Raw genomic sequence first — 11199 nt, 5'->3', positions numbered from 1 at the left:
TACCTGACCCTTGAGGGTGTTAGCCAGCGCGACTCAGACAATACGGGGAAAAGGGAACCTTCTTTTCAACACCCGGTGCGTGACGCGAACTTCTACAGCCTGTCATCAGCGGGTAACTGTCGCGAAACCCTCTTATGCTCCCTTGGCATCAAAGCAGCCAAAACCGAGGCGCTGGCTAAGCTTTCGCACGATAATAGGGTTTGGAATTGAGGGGCTCGTTAGGAAATACAGAAAGAAACACGGGCAGTCTTCAACGCCAAAGAAGGCATTGGGGAATGGTTAGACTTTTTTTTACAGTTATTAAAGTTACATTATTTTTTTTTCTAATTATTACACGAGAAAGAAATAAAGAAGAACACGCGCCCAAAGTGGGGACCGAACCCACGCCTTTCGATTAGATCTCAAATGCCTTACCAATTCAGCTATCTGGGCGACTGTGTTCTCCTTCACTTTCTGGGGTATTTATATTTACCACAACTGTATCTGACGCCTGAGGGTGTTAGCCAGCGCGACTCAGACAATACGGGGAAAAGGAAACCTTCTTTTCAGCACCCGGTGCGTGACGCGAACTTCTACAGCCTGTCATCAGCGGGTAACTGGCGGGAAACCCTCTTATGCTCCCTTGGCATCAAGGCTGCAAGAACCCAGGCCCTCGCAAGGGTTTCGCCCGATAATAGGGTTTGGAAATGAGGGGCTCGTTAGAAAAAACAGAAAGAAATACCGGCAGTCTACAACGCCAAAGAGGGCATTGGGGAATGGTTAGACTTTTTTTTTACTGTTAGTGACGTTACAATATTTTTTTTCTAATAATACACGAGAAAGAAATAAAGAGGAACACGCGCCCAGAGTGGGGATCGAACCCACGCCTTTCGATTAGATCTCGAATGCCTTACCAATTCGGCTATCTCGGCGACTGTGTTCTCCTTCACTTTCTGGGGTATTTATATTCACCACAACTGTATCTGACGCTTGAGGGTGTTAGGAGCGCGACTCAGACTATACCTGGAGAAGGGAACCTTCTATTCAACACCCTGTGCGTGACGCGAACGTCTACAGCCTGTCATAAGCGGGTAACTGGCGGGAAGCCCTCTTATGCTCCCGTGGCATCAATGCTGCCAGAACCGAGGCCCTCGCTAAGCTTTCGCACGATAATAGGGTTTGGAAATGAGGGGCTCGTTAGGAAATACAGAAAGAAATACCAGCAGTCTACAATGCCAAAGGAGGCATTTGGGAATGGTTAGACTTTTTTTTACTGCTAGTGACATTACATTATTTTTTTATAATAATAACATGAGAAAGAAACAAAGAAAAACAAGCGCCCAGAGTGGGGACCGAACCCACGCCTTTCGATTGGATCTCGAATGCCTTACCAATTCGGCTATCTCGGCGACTGTGTTCTCCTTCACTGTCTGGGGAAGTAATATTTACCTCATCTTTATATGGCGCTTGAGGTTGTTAGCCAGGGCGACTCCGACTATACAGGGAGAAGGGAACCTTCGTTTCAACACCCGGTGCGTGACAAGAACTTCTACAGCCTGTTATCAGCGGGTAACTGGCGGGAAACCCTCTCATGCTCCATTGGCGTCAAGGCTGCCAGAACGGAGGCCCTCGCTAAGCTTTCGCACCATAATAGGTTTGGAAATGAGGGGCTCGTTCGGAAATACAGAAAAAAACACGGGCAGTCTACAACGCCAAAGAAGGCATTGGGGAATGGTTAGCCTTTTTTTACCGTTAGTAAAGTTACATTATTTTTTTTTCTATAATTACATGAGAAAGAAAGAAAGAAATACACGCACCCAGAGTGGGTACCGAACCCACGCCTTTCGATTAGATCTCTAATGCCTTACCAATTCGGCTATCTGGGCGACTGTGTTCTCCTTCACTTTCTGGGGTATTTATATTTACCACAACTGTATCTGACACTTGAGGGTGTTAGCCAGCGCGACTCAGACTATACAGGGAGAAGGGAACCTTCTATTCAACACCCGGTGCGTGATGCGAACGTCTACAGCCTTTCATAAGCGGGTAACTGGCGGGAAACCCTCTCACGCTCCCTTGTCATCAAGGCTGCCAGTACCGAGCCCCTCGATAAGGTTTCGCTCGATAATAGGGTATGGAAATGAGGGGCTCGTTAGGAAATACAGAAAGAAATACAGGCAGTTTACAACGCCAAAGAAGGCATTGGGGAATGGTTAAACTTTTTTTTACCGTTAGTAAAGTTACATTATTTTTTTCTATAAATACATGAGAAAGAAAGAAAGAAAAACCCGTGCCTAGAGTGGGGACCGAACCCACTCCTTTCGGTTAGATCTCTAATGCCTCACCAATTCGGCTATCTAGGCGACTGTGTTCTCGTTCACTTTCTGGCGTATTTATATTTACCACAACTGTATCTGACGCTTGAGGGTGTTAGCCAGGGCGACTCAGACTATACGGGAGAAGGGAACCTTCTATTCAACACCCGGTGCGTGATGGGAACATCTACAGCCTGTCATAAGCGGGTAACTGGCGGGAAACCCTCTCATGCTCCCTTGTCTTTAAGGCTGCCAGAACCAAGGCCCTCGCTAAGCTTTCGCTCGATAATAGGGTTTGGAAATGAGGGGCTCGTTAGGAAATACAGAAAGAAATACAGGCAGTTTACAACGCCAAAGAAGGCATTGGGGAATGGTTAAACTTTTTTTTTACTGTTACTGACGTAACAATATTTTTTTTTCTAATAATACATGAGAAATAAAAAAAGAAGAACACGCACCCTGAGTGGGGACCGAACCCACGCTTTTCGATTAGATCTCTAATACCTTACCAATTCGGCTATCTGGGCGACTGTGTTCTTCTTCACTTTCTGGGGTATTTATATTTATAACAACTGCATCTGACGTTTGAGCGTGTTAGCCAGCGCGACTCAGACTATACGGGGAGAAGGGAACCTTCTTTTCAACACCCGGTGCGTGACGCGAACTTATACAGCTTGTCATCTTCGGGTAACTGGCGCGAAACCCTCTTATGCTCCCTTGGCATCAAGGCTGCCAGAACCGACGCGCTCGCTAAGCTTTCGCACGATAAAAGGTTTGCAAATGAGGGGCTCGTTAGGAAATACACAAAGAAACACGGGTAGTCTACAACGCCAAATAAGGCATTGGGGAATGGTTAGACTTTTTTTACCATTAGTAAAGTTACATTATTTTTTTCTATAATTACATGAGAAAGAAACAAAGAAAAACAAGCGCCCAGAGTGGGGACCGAACCCACGCCTTTCGATTGGATCTCGAATGCCTTACAAATTCGGCTATCTCGGCGACTGTGTTCTCCTTCACTGTATGGGGAAGTAATATTTACCTCATCTTTATATGGCGCTTGAGGTTGTTAGCCAGGGCGACTCCGACTATACAGGGAGAAGGGAACCTTCGTTTCAACACCCGGTGCGTGACAAGAACTTCTACAGCCTGTCATCAGCGGGTAACTGGCGGGAAACCCTCTCATGCTCCCTTGGCATCAAGGCTGCCAGAACGGAGGCCCTCGCTAAGCTTTCGCACCATAATAGGTTTGGAAATGAGGGGCTCGTTCGGAAATACAGAAAGAAACACGGGCAGTCTACAACGCCAAAGAAGGCATTGGGGAATGGTTAGCCTTTTTTTACCGTTAGTAAAGTTACATTATTTTTTTTCTGTAATTACATAAGAAAGAAAGAAAGAAAAACACGCACCCAGAGTGGGTACCGAACCCACTCCTTTCGATTAGATCTCTAATGCCTTACCAATTCGGCTATCTGGGCGACTGTGTTCTTCTTCACTTTCTGGGGTATTTATATTTACCACAACTGTATCTGACACTTGAGGGTGTTAGCCAGCGCGACTCAGACTATACGAGGAGAAGGGAACATTCTTTTCAACACCCGGTGCGTGACGCGAACTTCTACAGCCTGTCATCAGCGGGTAACTGGCGGTAAACCCTCTAATGCTCCCTTGGAATCAAGGCTGCAAGAACCCAGGCCCTCGCTAGGCTTTCGCCTGATAATAGGGCTTGGAAATGAGGGGCTCGTTAGAAAAAACAGAAAGAAATACCGGCAGTCTACAACGCCAAAGAAGGCTTTGGGGAATGGTTAGACTTTTTTTTTACTGTTACTGACGTAACAATATTTTTTTTTCTAATAATACATGAGAAATAAAAAAAGAAGAACACGCGCCCTGAGTGGGGACCGAACCCACGCCTTTCGATTAGATCTCTAATACCTTACCAATTCGGCTATCTGGGCGACTGTGTTCTTCTTCACTTTCTGGGGTATTTATATTTACCTCAACTTTACCTGACCCTTGAGGGTGTTAGCCAGCGCGACTCAGACAATACGGGGAAAAGGGAACCTTCTTTTCAACATCCGGTGCGTGACGCGAACTTCTACAGCCTGTCATCAGCGGGTAACTGTCGCGAAACCCTCTTATGCTCCCTTGGCATCAAAGCAGCCAAAACCGAGGCGCAGGCTAAGCTTTCGCACGATAATAGGGTTTGGAAATGAGGGGCTCGTTAGGAAATACAGAAAGAAACACGGGCAGTCTTCAACGCCAAAGAAGGCATTGGGGAATGGTTAGACTTTTTTTTACAGTTATTAAAGTTACATTATTTTTTTTTTAATTATTACACGAGAAAGAAATAAAGAAGAACACGCGCCCAAAGTGGGGACCGAACCCACGCCTTTCGATTAGATCTCAAATGCCTTACCAATTCAGCTATCTGGGCGACTGTGTTCTCCTTCACTTTCTGGGGTATTTATATTTACCACAACTGTATCTGACGCCTGAGGGTGTTAGCCAGCGCGACTCAGACTATACGGGGAGAAGGGAACCTTCTTTTCAACACCCGGTGCGTGACGCGAACTTATACAGCTTGTCATCTTCGGGTAACTGGCGCGAAACCCTCTTATGCTCCCTTGGCATCAAGGCTGCCAGAACCGACGCGCTCGCTAAGCTTTCGCACGATAAAAGGTTTGCAAATTAGGGGCTCGTTAGGAAATACACAAAGAAACACGGGTAGTCTACAACGCCAAATAAGGCATTGGGGAATGGTTAGACTTTTTTTACCATTAGTAAAGTTACATTATTTTTTTCTATAATTACATGAGAAAGAAACAAAGAAAAACACGCACCCATAGTGGGGACCCAAGGCATGCCTTTCGATTAGATCTCTTATACCTTACCAATTCGGCTATCAGGGCGACTGTGTTCTCCTTCACTTTTGGGGTATTTATATTTACCACAACTGTATCTGACGCTTGAGGGTGTTAGCCAGGGCGACTCCGACTATACGGGGAGAAGGGTACCTTCGTTTTAACACCCGGTTCGTGACGCGAACGTGTACAGCCTGTCATAAGGGGGTAACTGGCGGAAACCCTCTTATGCTCCCTTGGCATCATGGCTGCCAGAACATAGGCCCTCGGAAAGCTATCGCCCGATAATAGGGTTTGGAAATGAGGGGCTTGTTAGGAAATACAGAAAGAAATACCGGCATTGTACAACGCCAAAGAAGGCATTGGGGAATGGTTGGACTTTTTTTACTGTTAGTGACGTTAAATTATATTTTTTTCTATTAATTACATAAGAAAAAAGAAAAACACGTGCCCAGAGTGGGGACCAAACCCACGCCTTTCGATTAGATCTCGAATGCCTTACCCATTAGGCTATCTGGCGACTGTGTTCTTCTTCACTTTCTGGGGTATATATATTTACCACAACTGTATCTGACGCTTGAGGGTGTTAGCCAGCACGACTCAGACTATACGGTAAGAAGGGAACCTTTTTTTCAACACCCGGTGCGTGACGCGAACTTCTACAGCCTGTCATCAGCGGGTAACTGGCGGAAAACCCTCTTATGCTCCCTTGGCATCAAGGCTGCCAGAACGGAGGCGCTCGCTAAGCTTTCGCACAATAATAGGGTTTAGAAATGAGGGGCTCATTAGGAAATACAGAAAGAAACACGGGCAGTCTACAACGCCAAAGAAGGCATTGGGGAATGGTTAGACTTTTTTTACCATTAGTAAAGTTACATTATTATTTTTTCTAATAATACATAAGAAAGACATAAAGAAGAACACGCGCACTGAGTGGGGACCGAACCCACGCCTTTCGATTAGGTCTCTAATAACTTACCAATTCGGCTATCTGGGCGACTGTGTTCTCCTTCACTTTCTGGGGTATTTATATTTACCACAACTGTATCTGACGCTTCAGGGTGTTAGCCAGCGCGACTCAGACTATACGAGGAGAAGGGAACATTCTTTTCAACACCTGGTGCGTGACGCGAACTTCTACAGCCTGTCATCAACGGGTAACCGGCGGGAATCCCTCTTATGCTCCCTTGGCAGCAAGGCTGCAAGAACCCACGCCCTCGCGAGTCTTTCGCCCGATAATAGGGTTTGGAAATGAGGGGATCGTTAGAAAAAACAGAAAGAAATACCGGCAGTCTACAACGCCAAAGAAGCCATTGGGGAATGGTTAGACTTTTTTTTTACTGTTAGTGACGTTACAATATTTTTTTCTAATAATACATGAGAAAGAAATAAAGAAGAACACGCGCCCAGAGTGGGGACCGAACCCACGCCTTTCGATTAGATCTCGAATGCCTTTCCAATTCGGCTATCTGGGTGACTGTGTTCTCCTTCACTTTCTGGGGTTTTTATATTTACCACAACTGTATCTGACGCTTGAGGGTGTTAGCCAGCGTGACTCAGAATATACGGGGAGAAGAGAACCTTCTTTTTAACACCCGGTGTGTCACGCGAACTTCTACAGCCTGTCATCAGCGGGTAACTGGCGGAAAACCCCTTATGCTCCCTTGGCATCAAGGCTGCCAGAACGGAGGCCCTCGGTAAGCTTTCTCACAATAATAGGGTTTAGAAATGAGCGGCTCATTAGGAAATACAGAAAGAAACACGGGCAGTCTACAACGCCAAAGAAGGCATTGGGGAATGGTTAGACTTTTTTTACCATTAGTAAAGTTACATTATTTTTTTTTTCTAATAATACATAAGAAAGACAAAGAAGAACACGCGCCCTGAGTGTTGACCGAACCCACGCCTTTCGATTAGGTCTCTAATACCTTACCAATTCGGCTATCTGGGCGACTGTGTTCCCCTTCACTTTCTGGGGTATTTATATTTACCACAACTGTATCTGACGCTTCAGGGTGTTAGCCAGCGCGACTCAGACTATACGAGGAGAAGGGAACATTCTTTTCAACACCTGGTGCGTGACGCGAACTTCTACAGCCTGTCATCAACGGGTAACCGGCGGGTAACCCTCTTATGCTCCCTTGGCAGCAAGGCTGCAAGAACCCACGCCCTCGCTAGGCTTTCGCCCGATAATAGGGTTTGGAAATGAGGGGATCGTTAGAAAAAACAGAAAGAAATACCGGCAGTCTACAACGCCAAAGAAGCCATTGGGGAATGGTTAGACTTTTTTTTTTACTGTTAGTGACGTTACAATATTTTTTTCTAATAATACATGAGAAAGAAATAAAGGAGAACACGCGCCCAGAGTGGGGACCGAACCCACGCCTTTCGATTAGATCTCGAATGCCTTACCAATTCGGCTATCTGGGTGACTGTGTTCTCCTTCACTTTCTGGGGTTTTTATATTTACCACAACTGTATCTGACGCTTGAGGGTGTTAGCCAGCGTGACTCAGACTATACGGGGAGAAGAGAACCTTTTTTTTAACACCCGGTGTGTCACGCGCACTTCTACAGCCTGTCATCAACGGGTAACCGGCGGGAATCCCTCTTATGCTCCCTTGGCAGCAAGGCTGCAAGAACCCACGCCCTCGCGAGTCTTTCGCCCGATAATAGGGTTTGGAAATGAGGGGATCGTTAGAAAAAACAGAAAGAAATACCGGCAGTCTACAACGCCAAAGAAGCCATTGGGGAATGGTTAGACTTTTTTTTTTACTGTTAGTGACGTTACAATATTTTTTTCTAATAATACATGAGAAAGAAATAAAGAAGAACACGCGCCCAGAGTGGGGACCGAACCCACGCCTTTCGATTAGATCTCGAATGCCTTTCCAATTCGGCTATCTGGGTGACTGTGTTCTCCTTCACTTTCTGGGGTTTTTATATTTACCACAACTGTATCTGACGCTTGAGGGTGTTAGCCAGCGTGACTCAGAATATACGGGGAGAAGAGAACCTTCTTTTTAACACCCGGTGTGTCACGCGAACTTCTACAGCCTGTCATCAGCGGGTAACTGGCGGAAAACCCCTTATGCTCCCTTGGCATCAAGGCTGCCAGAACGGAGGCCCTCGGTAAGCTTTCTCACATTAATAGGGTTTAGAAATGAGCGGCTCATTAGGAAATACAGAAAGAAACACGGGCAGTCTACAACGCCAAAGAAGGCATTGGGGAATGGTTAGACTTTTTTTACCATTAGTAAAGTTACATTATTTTTTTTTCTAATAATACATAAGAAAGACAAAGAAGAACACGCGCCCTGAGTGGGGACCGAACCCACGCCTTTCGATTAGGTCTCTAATACCTTACCAATTCGGCTATCTGGGCGACTGTGTTCCCCTTCACTTTCTGGGGTATTTATATTTACCACAACTGTATCTGACGCTTCAGGGTGTTAGCCAGCGCGACTCAGACTATACGAGGAGAAGGGAACATTCTTTTCAACACCTGGTGCGTGACGCGAACTTCTACAGCCTGTCATCAACGGGTAACCGGCGGGTAACCCTCTTATGCTCCCTTGGCAGCAAGGCTGCAAGAACCCACGCCCTCGCTAGGCTTTCGCCCGATAATAGGGTTTGGAAATGAGGGGATCGTTAGAAAAAACAGAAAGAAATACCGGCAGTCTACAACGCCAAAGAAGCCATTGGGGAATGGTTAGACTTTTTTTTTTACTGTTAGTGACGTTACAATATTTTTTTCTAATAATACATGAGAAAGAAATAAAGGAGAACACGCGCCCAGAGTGGGGACCGAACCCACGCCTTTCGATTAGATCTCGAATGCCTTACCAATTCGGCTATCTGGGTGACTGTGTTCTCCTTCACTTTCTGGGGTTTTTATATTTACCACAACTGTATCTGACGCTTGAGGGTGTTAGCCAGCGTGACTCAGACTATACGGGGAGAAGAGAACCTTTTTTTTAACACCCGGTGTGTCACGCGCACTTCTACAGCCTGTCATAAGCGGGTAACTGGCGGAAACCCTCTTATGCTCGCTTGGCATCATGGCTGCCAGAACATAGGCCCTCGGAAAGCTATCGCACGATAATAGGGTTTGGAAATGAGGGGCTTGTTAGAAAAAACAGAAAGAAATACCGGCAGTCTACAACGCCAAAGAGGGCATTGGGGAATGGTTAGACTTTTTCTTACTGTTAGTGACGTTACAATATTTTTTTTCTAATAATACACGAGAAAGAAATAAAGAGGAACACGCGCCCAGAGTGGGGATCGAACCCACGCCTTTCGATTAGATCTCGAATGCCTTACCAATTCGGCTATCTGGGTGACTGTGTTCTCCTTCACTTTCTGGGGTATTTATATTTACCTCAACTTTACCTGACCCTTCAGGGTGTTAGCCAGCGCGACTCAGACAATACGGGGAAAAGGGAACCTTCTTTTCAACACCCGGTGCGTGACGCGAACTTCTACAGCCTGTCATCAGCGGTTAACTGTCGCGAAACCTTCTTATGCTTCCTTGGCATCAAAGCAGCCAGAACGGAGGTGCTGGCTAAGCTTTCGCACGATAATAGGGTTTGGAAATGAGGGGCTCGTTAGGAAATACAGAAAGAAACACGGGCAGTCTTCAACGCCAAAGAAGGCATTGGGGAATGGTTAGACTTTTTTTTACAGTTATTAAAGTTACATTATTTTTTTTTCTAATTATTACACGAGAAAGAAATAAAGAAGAACACGCGCCCAAAGTGGGGACCGAACCCACGCCTTTCGATTAGATCTCAAATGCCTTACCAATTCAGCTATCTGGGCGACTGTGTTCTCCTTCACTTTCTGGGGTATTTATATTTACCACAACTGTATCTGACGCCTGAGGGTGTTAGCCAGCGCGACTCAGACTATACCTGGAGAAGGGAACCTTCTATTCAACACCCTGTGCGTGACGCGAACGTCTACAGCCTGTCATAAGCGGGTAACTGGCGGGAAGCCCTCTTATGCTCCCGTGGCATCAATGCTGCCAGAACCGAGGCCCTCGCTAAGCTTTCGCACGATAATAGGGTTTGGAAATGAGGGGCTCGTTAGGAAATACAGAAAGAAATACCAGCAGTCTACAATGCCAAAGGAGGCATTTGCGAATCGTTAGACTTTTTTTTTACTGCTAGTGACATTACATTATTTTTTTTATAATATTAACATGAGAAAGAAACAAAGAAAAACAAGCGCCCAGAGTGGGGACCGAACCCACGCCTTTCGATTGGATCTCGAATGCCTTACCAATTCGGCTATCTCGGCGACTGTGTTCTCCTTCACTGTCTGGGGAAGTAATATTTACCTCATCTTTATATGGCGCTTGAGGTTGTTAGCCAGGGCGACTCCGACTATACAGGGAGAAGGGAACCTTCGTTTCAACACCCGGTGCGTGACAAGAACTTCTACAGCCTGTCATCAGCGGGTAACTGGCGGGAAACCCTCTCATGCTCCCTTGGCATCAAGGCTGCCAGAACGGAGGCCCTCGCTAAGCTTTCGCACCATAATAGGTTTGGAAATGAGGGGCTCGTTCGGAAATACAGAAAGAAACACGGGCAGTCTACAACGCCAAAGAAGGCATTGGGGAATGGTTAGCCTTTTTTTACCGTTAGTAAAGTTACGTTATTTTTTTTCTATAATTACATGAGAAAGAAAGAAAAACACGCACCCAGAGTGGGTACGGAACCCACGCCTTTCGATTAGATCTCTAATGCCTTACCAATTCGGCTATCTGGGCGACTGTGTTCTCCTTCACTTTCTGGGGTATTTATATTTACCACAACTGTATCTGACACTTGAGGGTGTTAGCCAGCGCGACTCAGACTATACAGGGAGAAGGGAACCTTCTATTCAACACCCGGTGCGTGATGCGAACGTCTACAGCCTTTCATAAGCGGGTAACTGGCGGGAAACCCTCTCACGCTCCCTTGTCATCAAGGCTGCCAGTACCGAGCCCCTCGATAAGGTTTCGCTCGATAATAGGGTATGGAAATGAGGGGCTCGTTA

At 46.1% G+C, this 11199-nt stretch overlaps 3 non-coding genes across 3 annotated transcripts; all 3 read right to left on the bottom strand.

Moving 5' to 3' along the window:
- Positions 1-1316: 1316 nt before the first annotated feature.
- Positions 1317-1388, bottom strand: Trnag-ucc (transfer RNA glycine (anticodon UCC)). Its single transcript has one exon. It is a non-coding gene; the product is annotated as a tRNA-Gly (tRNA).
- An 8038-nt stretch (positions 1389-9426) lies between these two features.
- Positions 9427-9498, bottom strand: Trnar-ucu (transfer RNA arginine (anticodon UCU)). Its single transcript has one exon. It is a non-coding gene; the product is annotated as a tRNA-Arg (tRNA).
- An 888-nt stretch (positions 9499-10386) lies between these two features.
- Positions 10387-10458, bottom strand: Trnag-ucc (transfer RNA glycine (anticodon UCC)). The gene has a single exon. It is a non-coding gene; the product is annotated as a tRNA-Gly (tRNA).
- Between the last annotated feature and the right edge of the window lie 741 nt (positions 10459-11199).

This window comes from Haemaphysalis longicornis, unplaced genomic scaffold (genome assembly GCF_048455015.1).
Source record: "Haemaphysalis longicornis isolate Haplotype H1 unplaced genomic scaffold, Haemaphysalis longicornis Haplotype H1 scaffold_11, whole genome shotgun sequence".
Lineage (NCBI taxonomy): Eukaryota > Metazoa > Arthropoda > Arachnida > Ixodida > Ixodidae > Haemaphysalis > Haemaphysalis longicornis.
The sequence above is the reverse complement of the archived record's forward strand: the minus strand, read 5'-3'. Positions and strand labels throughout refer to the sequence as shown.